The sequence below is a fragment of the Heterocephalus glaber genome, unplaced genomic scaffold (assembly GCF_053883595.1).
Source record: "Heterocephalus glaber isolate CG9 unplaced genomic scaffold, H.glaber_assembly_v1.0 deba00001547, whole genome shotgun sequence".
NCBI lineage: Eukaryota > Metazoa > Chordata > Mammalia > Rodentia > Bathyergidae > Heterocephalus > Heterocephalus glaber.
Window position 1 is genome coordinate 842233 of NW_028258340.1, and position 21608 is coordinate 863840.

Here is a 21608-nt window from a genome sequence, read left to right on the forward strand (position 1 = left end):
GGGTTCCTGTCACATGGAGTATTGTTTTCCACCCTTTAACTTTCAGTCTATGAGTTTCCTTTTGAATTAAGTGTGTTTCTTGTATGCAGCATATTGTTGGATTTTGCTTCTTGACCCATTCTGCCAGTCTATTTCTTTTGATTGGTGAATTGAGACCATTAGCGTTGATGGTTATAACTGAAACGTATTGACTTGTCATTGCCATGACTTTTTCTTTTTGTTGGGTTCTCCCCCTTTACATTTAATTTCTTGCCATGCCAGATGGGTTCATTCTGCTTTGCTTCCTGGGGTCGTGATCCTCAATGTCTGTTCCTAGGATATTGTGTAAAATTCTTTGGAGTGCTGGTTTGTTATTCACAAAGTTCCTAAGGTGCTCTTTGTCATGCAAGTATCTTATTTCTCCATCCATTTTGAAAGATAGCTTTGCAGGGTACATCAGTCTGGGTTGGAGGCTTTTTTCTTTTAGGGCTTGGAATATGTCACTCCAAGCTCTTCTTGCCTTGATGGTTTTTGTTGAGAAGTCTGCTGTGATTCTGATGAGCTTTCCTTTGTATGTGATTTGTTTCTTTTCTCTGACTGCTTGGAGAACTTTGTTCTTCTGTTGAGTTTCTGGAATGTTAACAATTATATGCCTATGTGTAGATTTTTTTTGATCAAGGCTCTTTGGAATCCTATATGCCTCACTTATCTGTATGTCAGGCTCTTTTCCCCTGCTTGGGAAGCTTTCTGCCATTATTTCTGTGAAGAGATTTTTTTATGTCATCTCCACTCTCTCCTGTTTCTTCATTGAGCCCAATCAGTCTTATGTTATTCTTCTTTGCATCATCCAGCAGCTGCTGGATTGATTTCTCATGTTCCCTTATAATTTTGAAGCAATTTTTCTTTTCCTGGTCACTAATTGCTTATCTTATCTTATCTTCTATATCTGAAATTCTGTCCTCACATTGGCTCATTCTGCTGTGTAGACTTTCAATGGAGTTTTTCATGTCCTGGAAATCTATTTGCATCTGTTTTATGGATTCCATTTGTTTCTTATGTTGGGATTCCATCATGTTCCTGAGCTCCTCTCTAGATTTATTAATCATGTCTTGCACTAGGGGCACAATTTCTCCTGTTATCTGAGAAATTATTTCTGATTTCATTTTTTCCAGATCCCCTTTTGTTGCCAGTTCAGTGGGTCCAGGTGGTTGAGTGTCAGAGTGTTCCATCTCATTTCCCTTTGGGGTTGCTGTAGGTGATCTGGAAGTCTGGTTTTGAGAGTTATTTATGTGTTTTCTCATTTTGACTGGGGCAGGGGTCTGTTAGCGCCTGCACGGATTACCTCCTCTGAGCTGGGTGAGGTGGGACAGGGGCCGGGAGCAGAGGTAGGGATGGTGACCCAAAAGCCCTTTCCTGTGGGCTGGGAGCAGCCGGAGGGGTGGTGGCTGGGAAACCCCTTCCTCTGGACCCGGAGCAGTGGGATGGTGGCTCAGAAGCCCCTCCCTCTGGGCCTGGAGCAGCGGGACAGAAGGTGGCCCAAAAGCCCTTTCCTCTGGGCTGTGAGCAGTGGGAGGGATGGTGACCGGGAAGCCCCTTCCTCTGGACCAGGAGCAGTGGGATGATGGCTCAGAAGCCCCTCCCTCTGTGCCAGGAACAGTGGGACTCAGTGCCTTTGTCTGGTGGTCTGGTGTCCTCTGCGTCTTTGTAGTGTGGAACCAGGTGGCTGCCTGTCTGCAGCGGGGTGATTCGGGGTCTTCCGTGTGACTGAGGACCTCAGTTGGGCATGCACAGACCTGCCTGTCTGCAGCGGGCTGATTCGGCATGTTCTGTGTGACTCAGGACCTCGGTAGGGCATGGGCAGACCTGCCTGTCTGCAGCGGGGTGATTTGGCGTCTTCTGTGAGACTCAGGACCTTGGTAGGGTGTGCACAGACCTGCCTGTCTGCAGCGGGAATTCATATCGTTTTACTACACTTTATGAGACCTATCTTCCCAGAGAAAACCATCCCTTACTTCACAATCATGACTTATTTATGTCACAACTTTTGATAGTACATCGATTTGTAAACAACCATTTTCAAGGATGAAGGACATGGTGAATGAACACTGATCACAAATTTCTGATGAGGACTTTCCATCATGGCAGGCTACAGATGGAAGTGTTTAAGGGATCTTCAGAGGAGATCCAGCAGATAATGCAGTATTCTGAAACGGGCGGGGGGACATAGCAAGATGTGGGGAATCTGGAGGAGAAACTCACTAGATCATATCCAATACCAGGGTTGTTAAGAAAAGGAAGCAGGGCTGCTGCTGGCACCTCATACACTGTTTGCCCAGTGAACATACCATCTTGGGAGTGGTTCTACCATACTGAGGCAAGGCTGGGTCCTAGTGCAGGCTCCCCACATTCTCTCTCACCTGGAAGAAGCAACCCAGCATAGGAGATTCCTGCAGTTAGGGCTTCAGGGATTCATGGACTGCAACAGGTGAAACACAAGGAAGAAAGGATGTATCAGCAGCACTAAATCAAGCAATTTTCACCCTCACCTCCATCATTCTCCCAAACACCAGGGAGTTCTGTGTCTCTGTGGTATCCTGTCCACTTCTCACCATTTGCGTGAGCCAGGGAAACCTCCTACCCCGAGTAGAGACCCACTGAGCACTAAGAGCCTAAGGAGACACAAGAGCTGGTAGGCACAGAGCCATGGGCTGCAACCAGTGAGACTTACAGGAGAAAAAGAAATACAACAGCCCTAGCACAGACCAGGCATTCCCCTAGTATTCTCCCAAACACCAGAGAGTTTGTTGTCAGCATGACATCCTGCCCACCACCCACTGTCCAGCATTGGTAAGGGAACCCCCTGCTCCCTGAGGATGGCTGCTGAGCACCTGAAGCCCTAGCGTGGAGCCCTAGATGCCACAGTTCCTGGGCAGGGAGTTGCAGACAATATATGGTGAATCAAGGTGGAGGAAGAGGGGAGATACAGCAAAGCCAGGCCAGACCAGGTACTCCCCTACTGTTCTCCCAAACACCAGGGAGATCTATGTCAACCTGATATCCTGCTCCACTGCCCACCATCAGACATTGCCAAGGGAACCACCCTGAATGGGCCAGGGGGTGCTAAGCAACAGGAGCCCTAGCCTGAAGCCCTAAGTGCCACAGAACTCATCAGCAGGGAGCTGTGTACTGCAATCAAAGACACATGGAGGACAAAGGGAGATACAGCAGTGTTAGCCCAGACCAGCCACTCTTGTATTGATCTCACAAACACCAGTGTTGTGCTCCCTGGGACTACTTCGTCCTCCTGATAGTCTGCCTACTGCCCACTGTTTGGCACCAACAGGGGAACTCCTGCACACCCAGCCAAGGGCTTTTGAGCACTGGAGAGCCCTAGATGGCACAGATCTTGTAGGCGGGAAGGTGACAGCTTCACAGAGAGCAGAGAAAAAGACCCAAAGGATGATTGACAGAGACTCTGTTTAGCTACAGGATAAGGCACAGCACATTCAGCTGGAGAATATATATATATACACACATATATATACAAATATATACATATATATACATATATATACATGTGTGTATATATATATATGTATATATATGAATTAACCAGGGCTTTAATCTAAATATTACCTTCCCTGGACAAGTCAGGATAACCCTCACCACAATTGTGTGAAAAGATCCAAGCACAAGGTAACTATGAGCATATAAGCAGGCACTGAACTTGTCACTTCCTTCAATCTCCAATTATACTTCCCTCGTTCTGCATCCCTTCTCTTGTTACTATAAGCATTCTCTCAAACCTCTTCTAACCAGCCCTTTATTCAAGATATAAAAATAGAATCAACATAGGTTGATCTACTCTCTTTCCCCCAATCAATGTCATTTCTCTTTTTTCTTTGTTTGATTGACTACCTTCCCTTCCTCTTCTTTTTTCTTTCCTGTTACACACCATATCCTTGTCTGCCTGTTAGTAGTGGTATATTATAATAGGCACAAGTCATTGATAAAAAAGTGAAATTGTTAAACAAGTTTTAATATACATGAGAAATATATGGCTGGATCTGATTAAGTTGATACAACCAACAGGGATTCTCTCCTAACAACACAGTGACTGGACCTAATCCTATAAAATTAAATAGGTGGAAGAAGTACAAAAAGACTAAAAAGCAACGAAAAGTCAAGATCACATCACTGGCAAGTAGACATCAACTAAAGGGTTCTCAATACTAGCAACAGAGTTGCTTAGCTGTAAATGATCCATAATTCTCAGCACATATGCATGTGTGCACGTGCATACACACACACACAAACACACATAGTCATACAGAAACCTGAAAAAAAACAATGCAACAACAGAATAAACATTCTTCTCAGTAGCACAGGGAACTATCTCCAACATGGACCACATACTAGCTCATAAAACATGCTTAAATAAATACAAAAGAATATTGAACAGTCCAATAACAACCAGTAATTAAAAGCCTATAGTCTAAGAAAGCCCAGGACTCAATACATTCACCACTGAATTCTATAAGAAATTCAGGGAAGATCTAATGCTAATACTCTTCCAACTTTTTAATGAAATTGAAAAAGAAGGAGTACTGCCAAAAGCAGTCCTGCATTACAATACTAGAGAAGGACACAACTAAAAAAGAAAACTACAGGCCAAATCTTTCTAAAGAACACAGATGTAAAAATTCTCAAGAAGATACTTCAAACAGCATGCAACAAATCATTAAAAAGATTGTACGTCATGACCAAGAAGCAAAGACAAAAATCACACGATCATCTCTACAGATGCCAAAAGACCTTTGACAAAATTCAACATCCATTCACAATATTTTTTTAAATGAAGGAAATAGGTATAGAAGTGCCTTATCTCAACCTGATAAAAGCCTTTCATGACAAATCTACTACCAACATCATATCAAATAGAGGAAAGCTAAAAGCTTTCCCTCTAAAATCAGAAGCAAGACAAGAATGTCCACTATCAACACTCCTGTTCAATGTAGTGCTCAAAACTTTAGCCACAGCAATCAAGCAAGAGAAAGAAATAGGGATACCTATAGGAAATGAAGAAGTCTTGCTATACTTATTTCCAGATGGCATGAACCTTTATATAAAAGATATAAAAATTCCACCATGTGCCTTTGAGAACTAATAAGGCAATTCAGCAAAGTTTCAGGAAACAAAACATGCACAGAAAAAACAATAAGGTTCCTATACACCAATAATAAAGCCACCGAGAAAGAAATTAGGAAAATGTTCATGATAGCTTCAAAAACGTAAACAGTTAGAAATTAATCTAACCAAGGAAATGAAAGACCTCTAATGAAAACTATAGTCCCATGAAAAAAGAGCTAGAGGAACACATTAGAAAATGGAAAAATAACCCTTGTTCCTGATAGGCAGGACCAATATTGTCAAAATGGCCATATTGCCAAAACTGATATTTAGATTTAATGCAATCCCACTCAAAATACCAACAACATTCTATTCAGAACTAGAAAAAACTATCCTAAAATTTATATAGAATCAGAAGAGAACCAGAATAGCAAAAACAATCCTCATCAAAAGAGCAAAAGAGGTGGTGCCACAATGCTGGGTTTCAAGTTATATTACAAAGAAAGCTACACTGATAAAAACAGCATGGTACTGGCAGAGAGAGAGAGAGAGAGAGAGAGAGAGAGAGAGAGAGACATATGGCTCAGTGGAACAGAACAGAGGATGCAGAAACAACTGCAGGCACGCTGAAACATCTAATTTGGACAAAGGCGCCAAAAACATATGATGAAGGAAAGGTAACCTCTATAACAAATGATGCTGGGAAAACTGGCTATCCACATACAGAATATTGAAATTATGTATATTTCTCACCATGCACTAAACTAAAATCAAAATGGATCAAAAACCTTGAAATTAAAACAGAAACACTGAATCTGCCAGAAGATAAAATATATAAAAATCTTGAAGACATATGCATAGGAATGATTTTATTAACAGAACCTCAACTACATCAAAAATATTAAGAATCAATACAGGAGATTATAGCAAATTTAAAAGCTTCTCCACAGATAAGGAAACAATCAATAGAGTGAAGAGACAACCTATAGAAGGGAAATAAAATTTTTCCTCAGAGGACTAATATCTAGAATATAAAAATCTTGAGAAAATGACACATCTAAAAATAAAAGAATCAATCAAGACATGTGGAACTGCCACAAAATAAAAAATATAAAAATGTTGGGGTTGTAGCGCAAAGACCCGAGTTCAATCTCCGGTACCAAAAAAAAAAAAATGTTGGGGTTGTAACTTAGTGCAAAGTCCTTCACCTCAGTATCCAGAACCACACATATACATGCAATCAAACAGATGTTGAGGCTCACTGCAGTAATACCACCACTTAGGAAGGCTGAGGCAGGAAGATTGCAACTTCAAGGGCTAGCCTGGGCTCCATAGCACGACACGTTCTCAGAAAAGGAAAAAAAGAGGGGCAAATAAATGAATCAGATGAGGTTGTATGAAATGAAACACTCTTAAGAAAGATGAAGAGGGGTAATTCTTAATGACGAAGTGTAAAATCCAAATTAATATTAAAATACAGAGATTTTTTTTATCAAATAAATAAGATAAACTTTCATGAAAGAATAACAATGGCAATTTCAACAAAATTGATAGTTATATTATCACTAGAAGATTTGTATTTATCTGTGGAAGAAAGAAGGAAGAAGGAAGGGAGGAAGGAGGGAGGGAAGGAAGGAAGGTAGGAAGGAAGGAAGCAAGCAAGCAAGCAAGAAAGAGAGAAAAAAAGAAAGAAAGGGAAAGATTACAACCAGGTGAGGTGACAAACACAGGTAATCCCAGTATTTGGAATGCTAAATGAAGAAGACTCCAAGTTTGAGGGCAGGCAGGGCTACACATTGAGACCAAGCCTCAAAAGTAACCAACCAAGATGGGCCAGGGATTTAGCTCAGTGGTTCCGCTGCCTGCCTTGCAAACTCAAGGGCCCGAGTTCAATCCCAGGTACCAAAAAAAAAAAAAAAAAAAGTAACCAACCAAGAAAAGCAAAAGCAAACCAACAAAAACAAGGTTAATAAAATTATCAATTGATTCAGAAAAACAATTTGATAGAATACAACACCCCTGCATGATTGAAGAAGAGGAAATTTCACAGCTCTAAAAAATAAAAACCCACAGTTTATATCATATTTCATGTTAAAACACTAAATGATTTCCTCCTAAAATTGGAGAAAAGGCAAGGATGTCTACTTTCACCACTAAAATTCTTCACACTATTAAAAGTTCTAGCTAACCCCAGCAAAAAAATAAACATAAAAGCACAGGACATCAACAATTAAATAATGCCAACACAACATACAGGAATCTATGGGACACAATGAAAGCAGTACTATGAGGGAAATTCATAGCAGCGAATGCCCATATTAGGAAAACAGAGAGAGCTCAAATAAACAACCTATTGCTGAACCTCAAGCTCCTAGAAAGAGAAGAGCATGACAAACCCAAAGCTCGTACAAGAGGGGTAATTATAAAGATCAGAGCAGAAATCGATGCAATGGAAACTAAGAGAACAACAAGCAAAATCAATGAATCGAAAAGTTGGTTGTTCAAAAGAATAAATAAAATTAATAAACCCTTGGCCAACCTTATCAAAAAAACAAAAGAAAAGAGTCAAATTCACACAATTAAGAACAAAAAAGGTGAAGTAACAACAGATCCAGCAGAAATACAGAGGATCATCAATACCTATTTTGAGAAACTGTACTCTAATAAAATGGAAAACACAGAAGAAATGGACAGATTCCTAGAGACATATGAATTGCCAAAGTTGAATGAAGAAGATATAAAAATTCTAAACACCCCAACTACAATCAGTGAAATTGAAAACATAATTAAAAATTTACCAACAAAGAAAAGCCCAGGTACTGATGGCTTCACTGCTGAATTCTACAAAACATTTAGAGAAGAACTATCGCACTACTATTTAAACTCTTCAAGGAAATTGAAAGGGAAGCAAGGCTTCCAAATTCTTTCATGGAGGCAAGTGTTACTTTGATTCCAAAACTGGGGAAAGACCCAACCCATAAAGAGAACTACAGGCCAATCTCCCTAATGAACATAGATGCAAAAATCCTCAACAAGATACTGGCAAAAAGAATACAGAGGGTCATCAAGAAGATCATACACCCTGACCAAGTCAGATGTATCCCAGGGATGCAAGGATGGTTCAACATCCATAAATCAATAAATGTAATACACTATATTAACAGAGTCAAGGACAAAAACCATATGATCATCTCAATAGATCCAGAAAAGGCATTTGACAAAATCCAGCACCCATTCATGATAAAAATGCTACAAAAATTGGAATAGAAGGTCTTTATCTCAACCTGATTAAGGCTATCTATGAAAAACCAACAGTCAACATCATTCTAAATGGTCAAAAACTGAAACCTTTCATGCTAAAATCAGGAACAAGACAAGGATGTCCACTATCACCACTCCCGTTCAACATATTTCTGGAAACATTAGCCACAGCAATTAGAGAAGAGAAAGAAATAAGAGGAATAAAGACAGGAAAGGAAGAAGTTAAACTGACATTAGTTGCTGATGATATGATACTCTACACAGAAGACCCAAAAGACCTGTAGACTTAATTGACAGATTCAGTGGAGTAGCTGGATACAAGGTGAACACTCAAAAATCAATAGCCTTCCTGTACACAAATAACAGACTCACTGAGAGAGAAATTAGGGAAACAATTCTTTTTACAATAGCATCCCAAAAAATGAAATATCTAGGAATCAATCTAAAGAAGGAAGCAAAAGATCTCTATACTGAAAACTACAGCATTCTGAAAAAAGATATCGAAGAGGATATAAGAAAATGGAAAGACATCCTTTTCTCCTGGGTAGGAAGAACCAATATAGTGAAAATGGCCATACTTCCAAAACCACTATATAGATTTAATGCAATGCTGATTGAAATTCCAACAATATACTTCACAGAACTAGAGAAAAGAATCCAAAAATTCATTTGGAACAAGAAGAGACCTAGAATAGCAAAAGCAATTCTAGGCAACAGAGACATGGCAGGGGGTATCACAATCCCAAACTTTAAACTATACTACAAAGCTACTATGATAAAGACAGCATGGTACTGGCAAAGAAACAGATCTGAGGATCAGTGGAATAGATTAGAAGATGCAGAAACAATTCCAGACATACTCAGCCACCTCATCTTTGACAAAGGAGTCAACCATCCTCACTGGAGGAAAGACAGCCTCTTTAATAAATGGTGTTGGAAAAACTGGATTACAACCTGCCAAAGATTAAAATGAGACCCATATCTATCACCATGCACTAAACTAAGATCGAAGTGGATTAAAGATCTAAATATTAAGACAGAAACACTAAACTTGCTGGAAGATAAGTTAGGTAGAACTCTTGAAGACACTGGCATAGGAAATGACTTTATGAACAAATCCTCAGTAGCACAGGAACTAGCACAAAGAATCAACAACTGGGATCTCATTAAAAAGCTTCTGCACTGCAAGAGAAACCACCAACAGAGCTAAGAGACAACCCATAATGTGGGAAAAAAAATTAGCAGCTGTACCTCAGACAAAGGACTACTATGTAGAATATATAAAATCAGACCTCCCAAATTTAAATTCCCAATTCAAAAATGGGCATCTGAAATGAACAGATATTTCTCAGACAAAGAAGTAAAAGCAGCAAATAAACACATGAAAAAATGCTCAACATCTCTGGTCATTTGAGAGATGCAGATGAAAACAACACTGAGATTCCACCTCACCCCAGAAAAAATGGCTGCTATCAAGAAATCAACCAATAATAAATGCTGGAGAGGCTGTAGGGAAAAGGGAACCCTTCTCCATTGTTGGTGGGAGTGTAGACTGGTGCAACCACTGTGGAAATCAGTATGGAGACACCTCTAATAACTAGGACTAGAGGTCCCATTTGACCCAGCTATTCCTATGCTGGGTATCTTCCCAAAAGAATTAAAAGAATCACACCACAGCGATATATGTGCACCCATGTTTATAGCGGCACAGTTTTTAATAGCTAAAGCTTGGAAACAGCCCAATTGCCCATCAACTGGAGACCAGATAAAGATGTGGTTTTTTTATAAAATGGAGTACTACTCAGCCATAAAGAATGAGAAACTACAGATATTTATAGCTAAATGGATGCACATTGAGGCGATACTCTTAAGTGAAATAAATAGGACAATCGTGTGTAAATACCGAATAGTATCTCTAGTGTGAGAAACTGAAAGTGTAAATAAGGATTAAAATGAATAATTGATAATGTGAAATAGGAAGAAAAGGTCAAAGGGGTCACGGAAGTGGAAGGGGTAGTAGGGGAAAGGAAAGAAGGGAAAGGAAAAAATATGAGAAAATGAAAAAATAGAAACAAAGTCTTTGTAAATAGGGAAGGATGGAGGGGGTGAAGGGAGGGCAGAGGAATGGGGAAAAAATAAGGACCAAGATACATCATGTAAAGGTACAAGTTCCCAATGATAAATGTAAATATATTGTATACCTAAAATGTACCAATAAAAGAATTTTTTTAAAAAAGAGCGCAGGACAAGTGGCGTATGACTGTACTCCCAGCTACTTGGTAGGATGAGGCAGGAGGATCATTTGAATCCAGGAATTCCAGGCTAGCCTGAAATATCTAACGAGACCCAGTCTCTAGAAGAAATAAATAGCACCAGGCATATAGATTCAAAAAAAAATGAGACTGTCTCTATTTTTGGAAGAAATACATTTATATGTAGAAAAAACAGGACTCTACATAAAAGTAAAAAAAAAAAAAAAACTTCAAAATTTTAACTGAGTACAGTATGCCAAAGGTCTCAGGACACATATTAACACAGAAACATCAATCATATTTCTATATTCTAAGAATGGTCATGTGCAAACTGAATATTTTTAAATACCACTTATATCTGGGCATAGTAGCCCTTGACTGTAATCCCAGCTGTCTGTGAGGCTAAAGCAGGAGAATTCCAAGTTTGAGCCCAGCCTAAGAAACAGCACCTTAGCCAGACCATGTCTGAAAATGAAAACAAAGTCAAAACATAGCTCAGTGTGAAGACCTTAGGTTCAATGCCTGGTATATCCTCTGCTAAAAAAGAGACAAAGATACACAGACAGCAATTTAGTAGTAGTTCGTCAGGCTGGTCTTGAATTCCTGGGCTGAAGCCACACACCTTCCTAAACCTTGATAGTAGCTGCAGTTACAGAGTGTACCATCATGCCCAGCTACACCTGATTTTCACAATTTTTTCCTTTTCTTTTTTATAACTCAAGATCAAGTCAAGGAACTTGAGTATGGTGAGCAAATGCTCTACCACTAAACCACACCGCCCAACCCTGATTATTTGTAAATGACCTTTCTAGTTTATTAGAAGAGAATTCAAGGAGCTGGTTGAGTTGCTCAGTAGTAGAACACATGCTTAGCATGTGTGAAGCCCCAGGTTCAATCTTCAGCAACAAAAAGAAAAATAAGGATGTAGTACATATCTACATCTACCAGCTACAATATCATGCAATATCAACTTTAGCTAAGCACAGTATCTACCATCAATAAAATTTAGAGATATTAAGGCTACTAAACACAGCCAATCATGGAATAATCTCAGAAATTTGCCCCATACCTAAAAGTAGACACAACAAAATGGACAGAAATGATGAAACACTGTTTATTATTTTATTCATAACTTTAAAAATTACATGGTAACTTAAGATTATAGGTTGTTTAATATTTGTATGGATATGTACATGAAAATCTTCCACTGATTCTTTTTTGTGGTTCTGGGGATTGAATTCGGGTCCCCAGGAATCCTAAGAATTTGTGGTATCCCTAAACTACGTACACTCAGCCTCTCACATGATTTTGACAAAGGTGCAAAGGCAATTCAATAGAGGAAAGAGATTTTCAAACAAATGGAGCTAGAGCAATTGGAAATCCAGAAGGAAAACCAAAACAAATTAAACTACCTTTGCCAACAAAAACAAACACTTGATTAACTCAACTTGACCTCTCTCTCTCTCTCTCTCTCTCTCTGTATGTATCTGCACACATACACACATATTTTGAAGTACTGGAGATTGAAGACAGGCCCTACACACTGAGCTACATCTCTAATCCCTTTTTAAATTTCTTTTTCTGAGGCAGGTTCTTTCTGAATTGCCCAATGGGGTTAGAACTTCCAATCCTCATGGTCAGCCTCATGGGCAGGCATGTGTCGCCATGGCCTCGCTGAATATTTCTTTAACTAATTAAAATGTTCATCTCAAACCAATGGCCAGCCTCACATTAATGGTTAGGCACATCCAACCCATCTCTTAAATTTACTAAAAAGACCAGATTAACCCCTGTCAGAACATAATATCTATTAAAAGAGAGAGCCAATGTTTAAAAATTTAGAGATAGGAACTAGAGGAGCAAATGGCAGAAAGGAAAGTAACATGCTACTTCGTGAAAAGCGAGGTGTACCCGCAGACCTTCAAATACTCAATAAACTCGAGCTGCTGTACCTATGAAAAACTGAAAAAAATTTTAGAGAAAGAAAAGTATTTGGCTATTTTAGAAATTTGGGGACAAGTGTTCTGGCCATGTTATTCTCTATAAAGAAAATGGCAGTTAATTCACCAGGAAATACTTTATAATAGAGCAAAAGACTCCAGGAAAAAAAAAAACTATCTAACAATGACCTGAAGCCCTAATGTAATCCCTCACCCCACAGACTGTCCGTCACTCACAGCCCTGGTCCGTCATCCCTCGCCCGTCATCCCTTGCCCCTCACCACACTCTCTATTCCCGACCCCACAGATCGCCACAACTTGGCTTACAGCCCCCGTGCCCACCACTAACCGATTCTGCCATCCCTGAGACAACCATGTGTCGAGGTGAGTTGCAATCACAAGGCCCCTTTCTGCCTAAGGTCCTTGCCTTCCTTCGCTCCTCCTCGGTTGCGCGAATGCACAGACTCCTCAACAGCTCTGAAAGGTGTTCCTACACACCCACGTGGCCCTCCGGAACTGGGCTTTGGCACCTTAGGGAGGTGGGCGGCCTTCTGCCCCCGTGGCTCCTCTCATGGGGCGGGCCTTCCCAAGTGGTGTACCAAGGAGGCTGCTGCTATCTTCCCCCTGGGGGAGACCCAAGAATCAGTGCAACTGTGATATGAGGGGTTTTTTTCAGCAAGGAATAGTATTTATTAAGAAGGCACATTTCAGTCATCCCTGGATTTCACCAAATATTTTTAAAAATCACTACAGTAGTACAAAAATGAAAACAGTGAACTTTTTTGTATATTTGTGTGTATGTACAGATACATATAAAGGCATGTTGTTAACTTAGGACTTTTTATACAAGGAAAACATCCTAAGAACAATTCGGAAGAGGAAGAATCACCCTTTTTGTGGCATGGGGCTCTACCCCAGTTTTGAAAGTGTCATTTCTTTAAGAAAGGAGAATTGAAAGCCATTTTTTCCTTCCCAAATGTTTTGGAAGTTTCCTTCTTAGTGAACTGTTAAGTTACAGTTTTTCTTTTTTGTTATATGAGAATTAAACCCAGGAAGTGCTGAGCTAAATCTCCAGTTCTTTTAATTTTTAAATTTTGAGACAGTCTCACTAAATTGTCCAGATTGGCCTTGAACTTGAAATCTTCTGCTACACAGCCTTCTGAGTAACTGGGATTACAGGTATTTACCACCATATCCAGCTTAAGTTATAATAAAAAAAAATGTTTTGGATTTTATGTGTGAATGGTACTGGAGATTGAGGCCAGGGTCTCCTGCATGCATGCTGGGTACCCACTCTACCACTGAGCTCAGTTATCAGATCCAAAAGGGCATAGAGCATGGAAAAATTAAGATTGAGAATGCTTTTTGCATTGAGCTATTCCTATAGCAAAATATTCTTTAAATAAACACTATTTTTATTGCAATACCATAGATAGAAATGAGAAACATTCTAAATTTGAGTGGATATAAATTTTATGAAGGTTTTGGAGAAAAAAAATTGCTTGAATTTAGACACATGTTCACTGGCTCTTATTGAATGATATACCTCAAGAAATAACCTGATTTGGTATTTTTTTTAAAAACAAATGTTTGTTGTGGCTACTTTCAAACAAAATTTGGATATGATTTTAGTATCTTCGAAGTTGTGTGCATTTTGTGACATGCCCTGGAGGGTGATGGGGAAAGAATTTTTCCTGGGAGAAAAAAACAAGTCTGAGACTACCATTCTGTTTTAGCAATAAATAGGATATAGCAAAAGACTTTTTTTCCTCTTGGTACAGATAAATTGTATATTCATATGAATATAATTACAAAGCAGTATTTTATACAATAACTATGGTCATATTCTGGGAATGCCTTATGAAGTATTTGTATAAAAAATTTTCTACTCAATAAAATGGCTTTTTCTCTTTAAAAAAAAAGAGGGCACATTAACATGCTTAGATAGGAAGTAAATGAACACATGCTTCTCTCAGTAAACTAAAGGAGAAAATAACACGAAGAAACAATTGTTTTCAGAGAAATTTTTCTGTTTTAGAGCTATCGTGTCCATTTGCATTTTAGAAAAGTATTAGCCTTGACATATAAACTTGTTTCTCAATCTTACATTTAAGTCTTTTTGAAGTAAGTTTTAAAATGTGAAGCTCATAATATAAAATTTGCATTGATGTTTGAATGTAAATTATACACTTTTCCAAGTCTTTCAAACCAGAAATGTGATTGAAAATTTGTATTCCCAGATGCTGCTTACAGCAACTTCCTTTTAGGAAACCAAATGCTCTTCATTACCACATGATAAAAATTAGTTTTCAAATGAAAGGTTTTAGGGCGCATTTATTCTTGGAGAGTACTATAACTTTTAGTTGATGTGAGCAAGTAATTTTCATGTAAATTGTGAACCACCAAGAATTTCAATTTTCCAGAGAATATAATTTCCTCATACCTAAAAGTAAAATTCTACCAATTCTATAAATTTTGATAATTAATTGCAAAAGTCTAATGAAATTACCTGAAAAATACTAATGACAACTACTACTTATTGGACACTTATTTTGTGCTAGGTACCACACTAAGGACTTTACAAAAATCACCCCATTTAATGTAACTCAAGCAAGTAGGTATATAAGCCCCATTGTGTAAACACAATTGAAATGTATAAAGGTTAAGCAATAGCCAAATTCAAACAACAACTTTGAAAGTTGTGGAACCAGGAGTTTAAGGCAAGTCTGTCTTGCTTCAATTCTAAACCCCAAGTGCTCAATCCCTATATTAAATGCCATCAATGAGACCCTTGAACTACTGTAATAAAGGTGCAAGTTTAATAACTTTATCTGTTATGCATTTGCAAAAGTATAATTTGCACTGTCAGAATAAGAAGAAAGACCAATTCAAGTGGAACAAAAGAATACTGCTCATTTAATTATTTTTATTTACACGTCTTTTTCCATCATCATTACTCTAATAAGATTATAAATACATAGATGCCAGAGTACATGCAATACATTACACAAAGGAACAAAAATGCACAGAACTATTGAAGAATGAACCCAAATTGTTGCACACAAACTGCTTTTAAAAAGACCATGTGAGACATTCAAACCACATTTATTTTAATACTTTCCAATAATCACCAAGGGGTACATCATTTTAAAATAATATTCAAAATCCCCTATTTTCTTTGATAAGCCAGAATTTGGTTATTTCCACTAATCATATGAATATTCATTCCATTAGGTAATATTAAAGCCAAGTCACATAGCATCAAAATGAAACAGATGGGCCTCTTGTTGTTTTTCTCTATCATCTTCTTTCTTTTTCTACCAGTGTAGGATGTCAATTACTGCCAAGATGAAAACTGGCACTGATGAGAGCAATAGCAGTAATTAGAACAATTTGGTGTGAGATATAGTTTGGCACTCTAGCTTCAAGGGACATTGTGGGTGTATGGAATGGCAATTAGCTGGGAATTTGGAATGATTGCAGTTCATTCTTGTTTTTGTATAGAATTCTCTCCAGGTGTATGGGAGATTACCAACATAAATATGGTCAACAAAATTTGCACTTCAACCTAAACCAAGTGCATAGTATGATAGTTGGAGAGCTAAATGTACTGATTGCCTCAGTTGTCCAGCTGAGCCATTTTTCAAATACTCATTTCCATCTACAGTGGTATACATGATATAAGGTCCAGACTGACTCACTCTAAAAGGTGTTATTTTACAAGGACAGTCATTGGAGTGCAGACCACTAAAAACAATGGCTTTAACAACATGGGCATCTACTTCAAAGTTATTTTTTCATATATTCAAAGGCATTCTTTATATATCCTTTACTTAGTACTATAATGTCCAAGATTCCATCTTTGTGTTTGTTTGTTTGCTTTGCAGTACCAGGGACTGAACTCAGAACCTGGCATGGCACCACTGAGCTACATCACCAGCCCCAAGATTCCATCTTTGTAAGTGTCCCAAAAAAGTGGCAACCACAGCATCTCTGATTTGATCTAGGTTCATCAAGTCCCAGAAGACTTTAAACATCCAATATATTCTTTTGCACAGCAAGAGCATCTGGATAGCCAACCATGTTGTAGTCTCCAATATGAAGGGTAATTGGTATTTCAGTTGATGTCTCTTCATGCACAGAACCCCTGAGTGTGTCCTTAGTGGTGAAATCTTGTAGGACTGGAATCCATAATTTTGTTAGAGATCATACTATGTAAATGGTGCTTTTCTGGCAGTCTTTGTTTTCACAGCCTGTGAGTAGGCGATCCATGTGTCCCTCTCCACCAAAGTGTGCAAATGCTGACTGTCTACCACCATCATATTTTGAGGTTTTTCTAATGTGATGCAGAGAAGTTTCCAAATTTTCCATATTTCAAATTTTTCCATATTTCAGACTGGAAGGTACTAGAGGCAGACAATGTAATGAAGAATAAATCTGCTGTAAAATCTTCAGTCAGACCAATAAGTGCATGAGAATGTGGAATTTGTATTTTACTTTTAGTCATCAATGCAGGATGCCAGAAAAAATTTTCTCCAAATAGTATCTATGACTGGTTGGATTCTTTTGTGATACCAAATGCATCAGGAATTAGGCCCCCATTGCAGTCCATAATTATAGGTTGATCTTGAAAAGTCCTACTAAGTATAGTCATATTGTTAGGATCTAATGTTTCATTTTGTCTTCAAAAAGGTTAACAGTTCCTAATTCATTACTAGTATGATCTGGGGGGAGGATATGTTAGAAGGACATGCATTTGTGAATCTCCATCAAAATCCCCAGAGACTGGGCAGCAGCGGTGGCCACTGCGTCTTTGGCGGCTCCCAGTGCAGGACGATGCTGGAAGCGGTGGCCATGGTGGCAGCGGCATCATTGGCGGCTTCGGGAGGGGCAGCGGTGGTGGCAGTGGCGCCTGCAGGGGGTATAAAATGGGGGATTTCGAAGAGTTGAAGAATATGGTTTCTAGTTTTAGGGCTTCTGAATTACAAGTGTTACTAGGCTTTGCTGGATGGAATAAAAGTGGACGCAAGCCTGACCTCCTGATGAGGGCCCTGCATTTATTGAAGAGCCGCTAGAGCCTTGCGGTTCAGATTAATCGCCAAGAATTATATAGACGCTGATATTCACAGACTCTTGAAGGGCTTTCTGATTTATCTGCAATCAAATCATCAGTTTTCAGTTTGGATGGTAGCTCATCACCTGCAGAACCTGACTTGGCTTGGCTGGAATCCACTCATTGCCTTCCACTTCAGTTACACCTCACTCACCATCCTCTCCTGTTGGTTCTGTGCTACTTCAAGATACTAAGCTCACTTCTGAGATGTAGCAACCATGTCCTCCAATTCCTCCTGTCCATCCTGATGTGCACTTTAAAAAATCTGCCCTTTTATGAAGCCCACAAGTTTAGTTCAAAGCAGTATTCAACGATTTCAGAAGTTTTTTATTTTTGCTTTGACGCCTCAACAAGTTAGAGAGATATGCATATGGAAGGACATTTTGCCAGGTAGTCAGAGAGATTATACAGTTCAAGTTCAGCTGAGACTTTGCCTGGCAGAGACAAGTTGTCCTCAAGAAGATAACTATCCCAATAGTCTCCGTATAAAAGTAAATGGGAAGCGGGCCAGGGATTTAGCTCAGTGGTTCCACCACCTGCCTCGCAAGCTAAGGACCCGAGTTCGATCCCCGGTACAAAAAAAAAAAAAAAGTAAATGGGAAGCTATTTCCTTTGCCTGCCTATGGACCACCGCCAAAACATGGGATTGAGCAGAAGCATCCTGGATGCCCCTTGAATATTACATCTTAAGTGAGGTTGTCTTCAGCTGTGCCAAACCAGATTTCTATTTCTTGGGCATCCAAAATTAGAAAGAATTATTCTGTCTGTATATTTTGATTGACAACTGACATCAGCCATGTTATTACAGAGATTAAAAATGAAAGATATTAGAAACCCTGACCATTCCAGAGCACTAATTAAAGAAAAATTTACTGCAGTTTCTGATAGTGAAATTTCTACAACTAGTCTGTGGGTGTCTTTGTCGTGCCGTCTAAGGAAACTGAGGCGAACAATCCCATGCCATGCAGGGACCTGCACACATTTGCAGTGTTTCAATGCTGCCTTTTATCTACAAATGAATGAGAAGAAGCCCACCTGGATTTGTCCTGTGTGTGACAAAAAAGCTACCTACAAAAGTCTAATATTAGATGGGCTTTTTATGAAAATTTTCAATGACTGTTCTGATGGGGGTGAGATCAAATTCCAAGAAGATTGGTCGTGGTGTCCAATGAGACCAAAGAAAGAAGCTATGAAAGTATCCAGCCAACCATGTACAAAAATAGAAAGTTCAAGGGTCCTCAGTAAGGCTTGTTCAGTTACTGTAGCCAGTGAGGCAAACAAGAAAAATGTGGACGTAATCTACCTAACAATAGAAAGCTCTTCTGATGAAGAGGAAGACCCTCCTGCCAAAATGAAATGCATCTTTATGTCAGAAACACAAAGCAGCCCAACCAAAGGGGTTCTCATGTATCAGCCATCTTCTATCAGGGTGCCCAGTGTGACTTCGGTTGATCCTGCTGCTATTCCACCTTCATTAACAGACTACTCGGTGCCATTCCACCACAAGCCGATATCAAGCATGTCATCAGATTTGCCAGGAGAACAAAGAAGAAATGCTATTAATAATGAACTGCAGCTTGGAACATCTCCTGATACTGTGCAACAGTGAACAAAAAATAAAACATATAATTTGTATTTATGGATTGGAAAACAGCTGCATTATTTCAAGAAAAAATGATTGCCTTATTATTGCTACTGCTATCTTTGTCAGGTGCAAATGGTGCTAAAAAGTTGTGTCATTAAAATCTGAAAGTGCTAAATGATTACATATTTAATTGAGTAGCAATCATGTTTTGTGAAAGTTTATGGTTCAATTAAGGAAAAACATGATGTGATCGATGAGGGAAAATTTGAACGAGTCGGTTTCACTTAATTCAGCATTTAAAATTTTTTTCCATTAAGTTTACTGATACATTTTAGATATAAAATACAGTTACATTCATCATTGGGATCTTGTACCATTACATGAGTATCTTGGTTCTTATTTTTCCCCTTCCCCTGCCCTCCCTTCAACCCTTCTGTATTTGCAAAGATTTTGTTTCCATTTTTTTCCTTTTCTCATATTTTTTCTTTTCCCTTCTTTCCTTTCCTCTACACCTCCCACTTCCTCTACTCCTTTAGACCTTTTTTTCCTATTAAACAATATCAATTAAACATTTTTAAAATCACAATATCAAAATTTAGAGGACATTACCACAGATTTTACAGAGTTTCAAAGGATATAGAAAGCATATTTCAAAAATCTTTTTGAAATAAATTTGACAACTTCTAAGAAGTATCTTGAAAGACAAATTAATGAATCTGACTCTGGAGGAAATATAAAATTTGAATAGCACCTATTAAAGAAAGTATATTCCTAGCTTGAAAACCTACCCATATGACAACAACAGGCTCATATACATTTTAACTGATAAATTATATCAAATATTTAAAGCAGAAAAAAGAAGGAACACTTCTCCCCTCATTTTAGGAAATCAACATTGTGCTAATACTAAAACTGGATAAAGATAATAGAAGAAAAAAGTATGAACATAGATAAGAATTTGTTTAACAAAACAAGCTATTAGAAGTCAGATCTGGCAGTCTGTAGAAAGTGGTTTTATTACAGGGATGGCAGTGTTGGTTCAGCATTGGAAGATCCACCCCCATAAGTCATCATTTTAACAGAAGAAAGGAAAAAGCCATATTATCCTGTCAGTAGTTGAAGAAAAAGTATTGTTCTAAATTCCACAGCTGTTCATGGTAAAAGCTATTAGGAGACTACAAGTAGAACAGAACCTTCTCAACGGATAAGACATGTACTCCATACTTCAGCAAAAATACCTTATATGAATGGAAAAGATACAATGATTTCTTCCCAAGGTGGGGAACAAGGGCAGATACGTCTACTCTTCGTCTGTCCATTAAACTTTGAAACATAGGCCCAAACCAAAATAGTCTGTCAATAAAAAGAAACAATTAGGATAGGATTGACAAGGTAGAAGTAAAATCTTTATATGTAGATGAAATGATCATCTACAAAGAAAATATTAAGAAATCTCTAGAAGCCCCTAGAACTTGTATTTGAATTTAGCAGGATTAGAAAATGCAAGGTATATATAAAAATTCAGGTCTGTGTATACTTTCTATAAATGAAGAATTAGATATTGAAATTTAAAAGTTATGTAGGAGTACAAAGGAACTAGAAAAGTAAAAAGAAAAAAAAACAGTGTTGGAAGACATTTATCACCTAATTTTTTTTTTTTTTTTTGGTACCGGGGATCAAACTCAGGACCTTGCGCTTGCAAGACAGGCAGTGGAACCACTGAGCTAAATCCCCGGCCCATATTACCTAATTTTAAGACTTCCTCTAAAGCTACAGTAATCAAGGCAGTGTTGGCATAAGGAAAGACATATAGCTCATTGGAATAAAACAGAATATCTGGAAATAGAACCACACATATATGGTCCACTGAGTTTTGAAAGATTATTTAATATTAACATTTTATAGAACATAAACTCAACTCAAGAGAAGAGGAAAAGACAGTGTTTTCAGCAAATGGTACTAGAACACCTGTTATCTGTATGTAAAAAATTTAACCTCAACCCTTTATTTCCATACATAAAGATAACTTGAAAGGATCTATGAACCTAAATATGAAAGACTAAAACCATAAAACTTTAAGAAGAAATTATAAGAGAAAATGTTTATGAATTTAGTGTAGGCAAGAATTTCCTAGGATACAAAAAACATGATGTATAAAAGAAAAAAATTGATAAATGAAATTCTGCCAAAATTTAGAACTTTAAATGACATCGTTAAGAAAATGAAAAGTAATCCTTAAACAGACCATATTTATGATACATATAACCTACGGCCAGAATATATAAAGAATTCTTACAGCTCATTAATAGACAACCCAATTAAAGAGTAGACACAAGAAGATGATAAAT

The 21608-nt window shown here is 38.2% G+C and overlaps 3 pseudogenes; 1 reads left to right on the forward strand and 2 right to left on the reverse strand.

The window, feature by feature from the left end:
- Positions 1-15813: 15813 nt before the first annotated feature.
- On the reverse strand, positions 15814-16426 carry LOC147824313 (T-cell immunomodulatory protein pseudogene; annotated as a pseudogene).
- On the reverse strand, positions 16345-17418 carry LOC147824314 (T-cell immunomodulatory protein pseudogene; annotated as a pseudogene).
- A 45-nt stretch (positions 17419-17463) lies between these two features.
- On the forward strand, positions 17464-19284 carry LOC101721851 (E3 SUMO-protein ligase PIAS2-like; annotated as a pseudogene).
- Positions 19285-21608: the final 2324 nt, after the last annotated feature.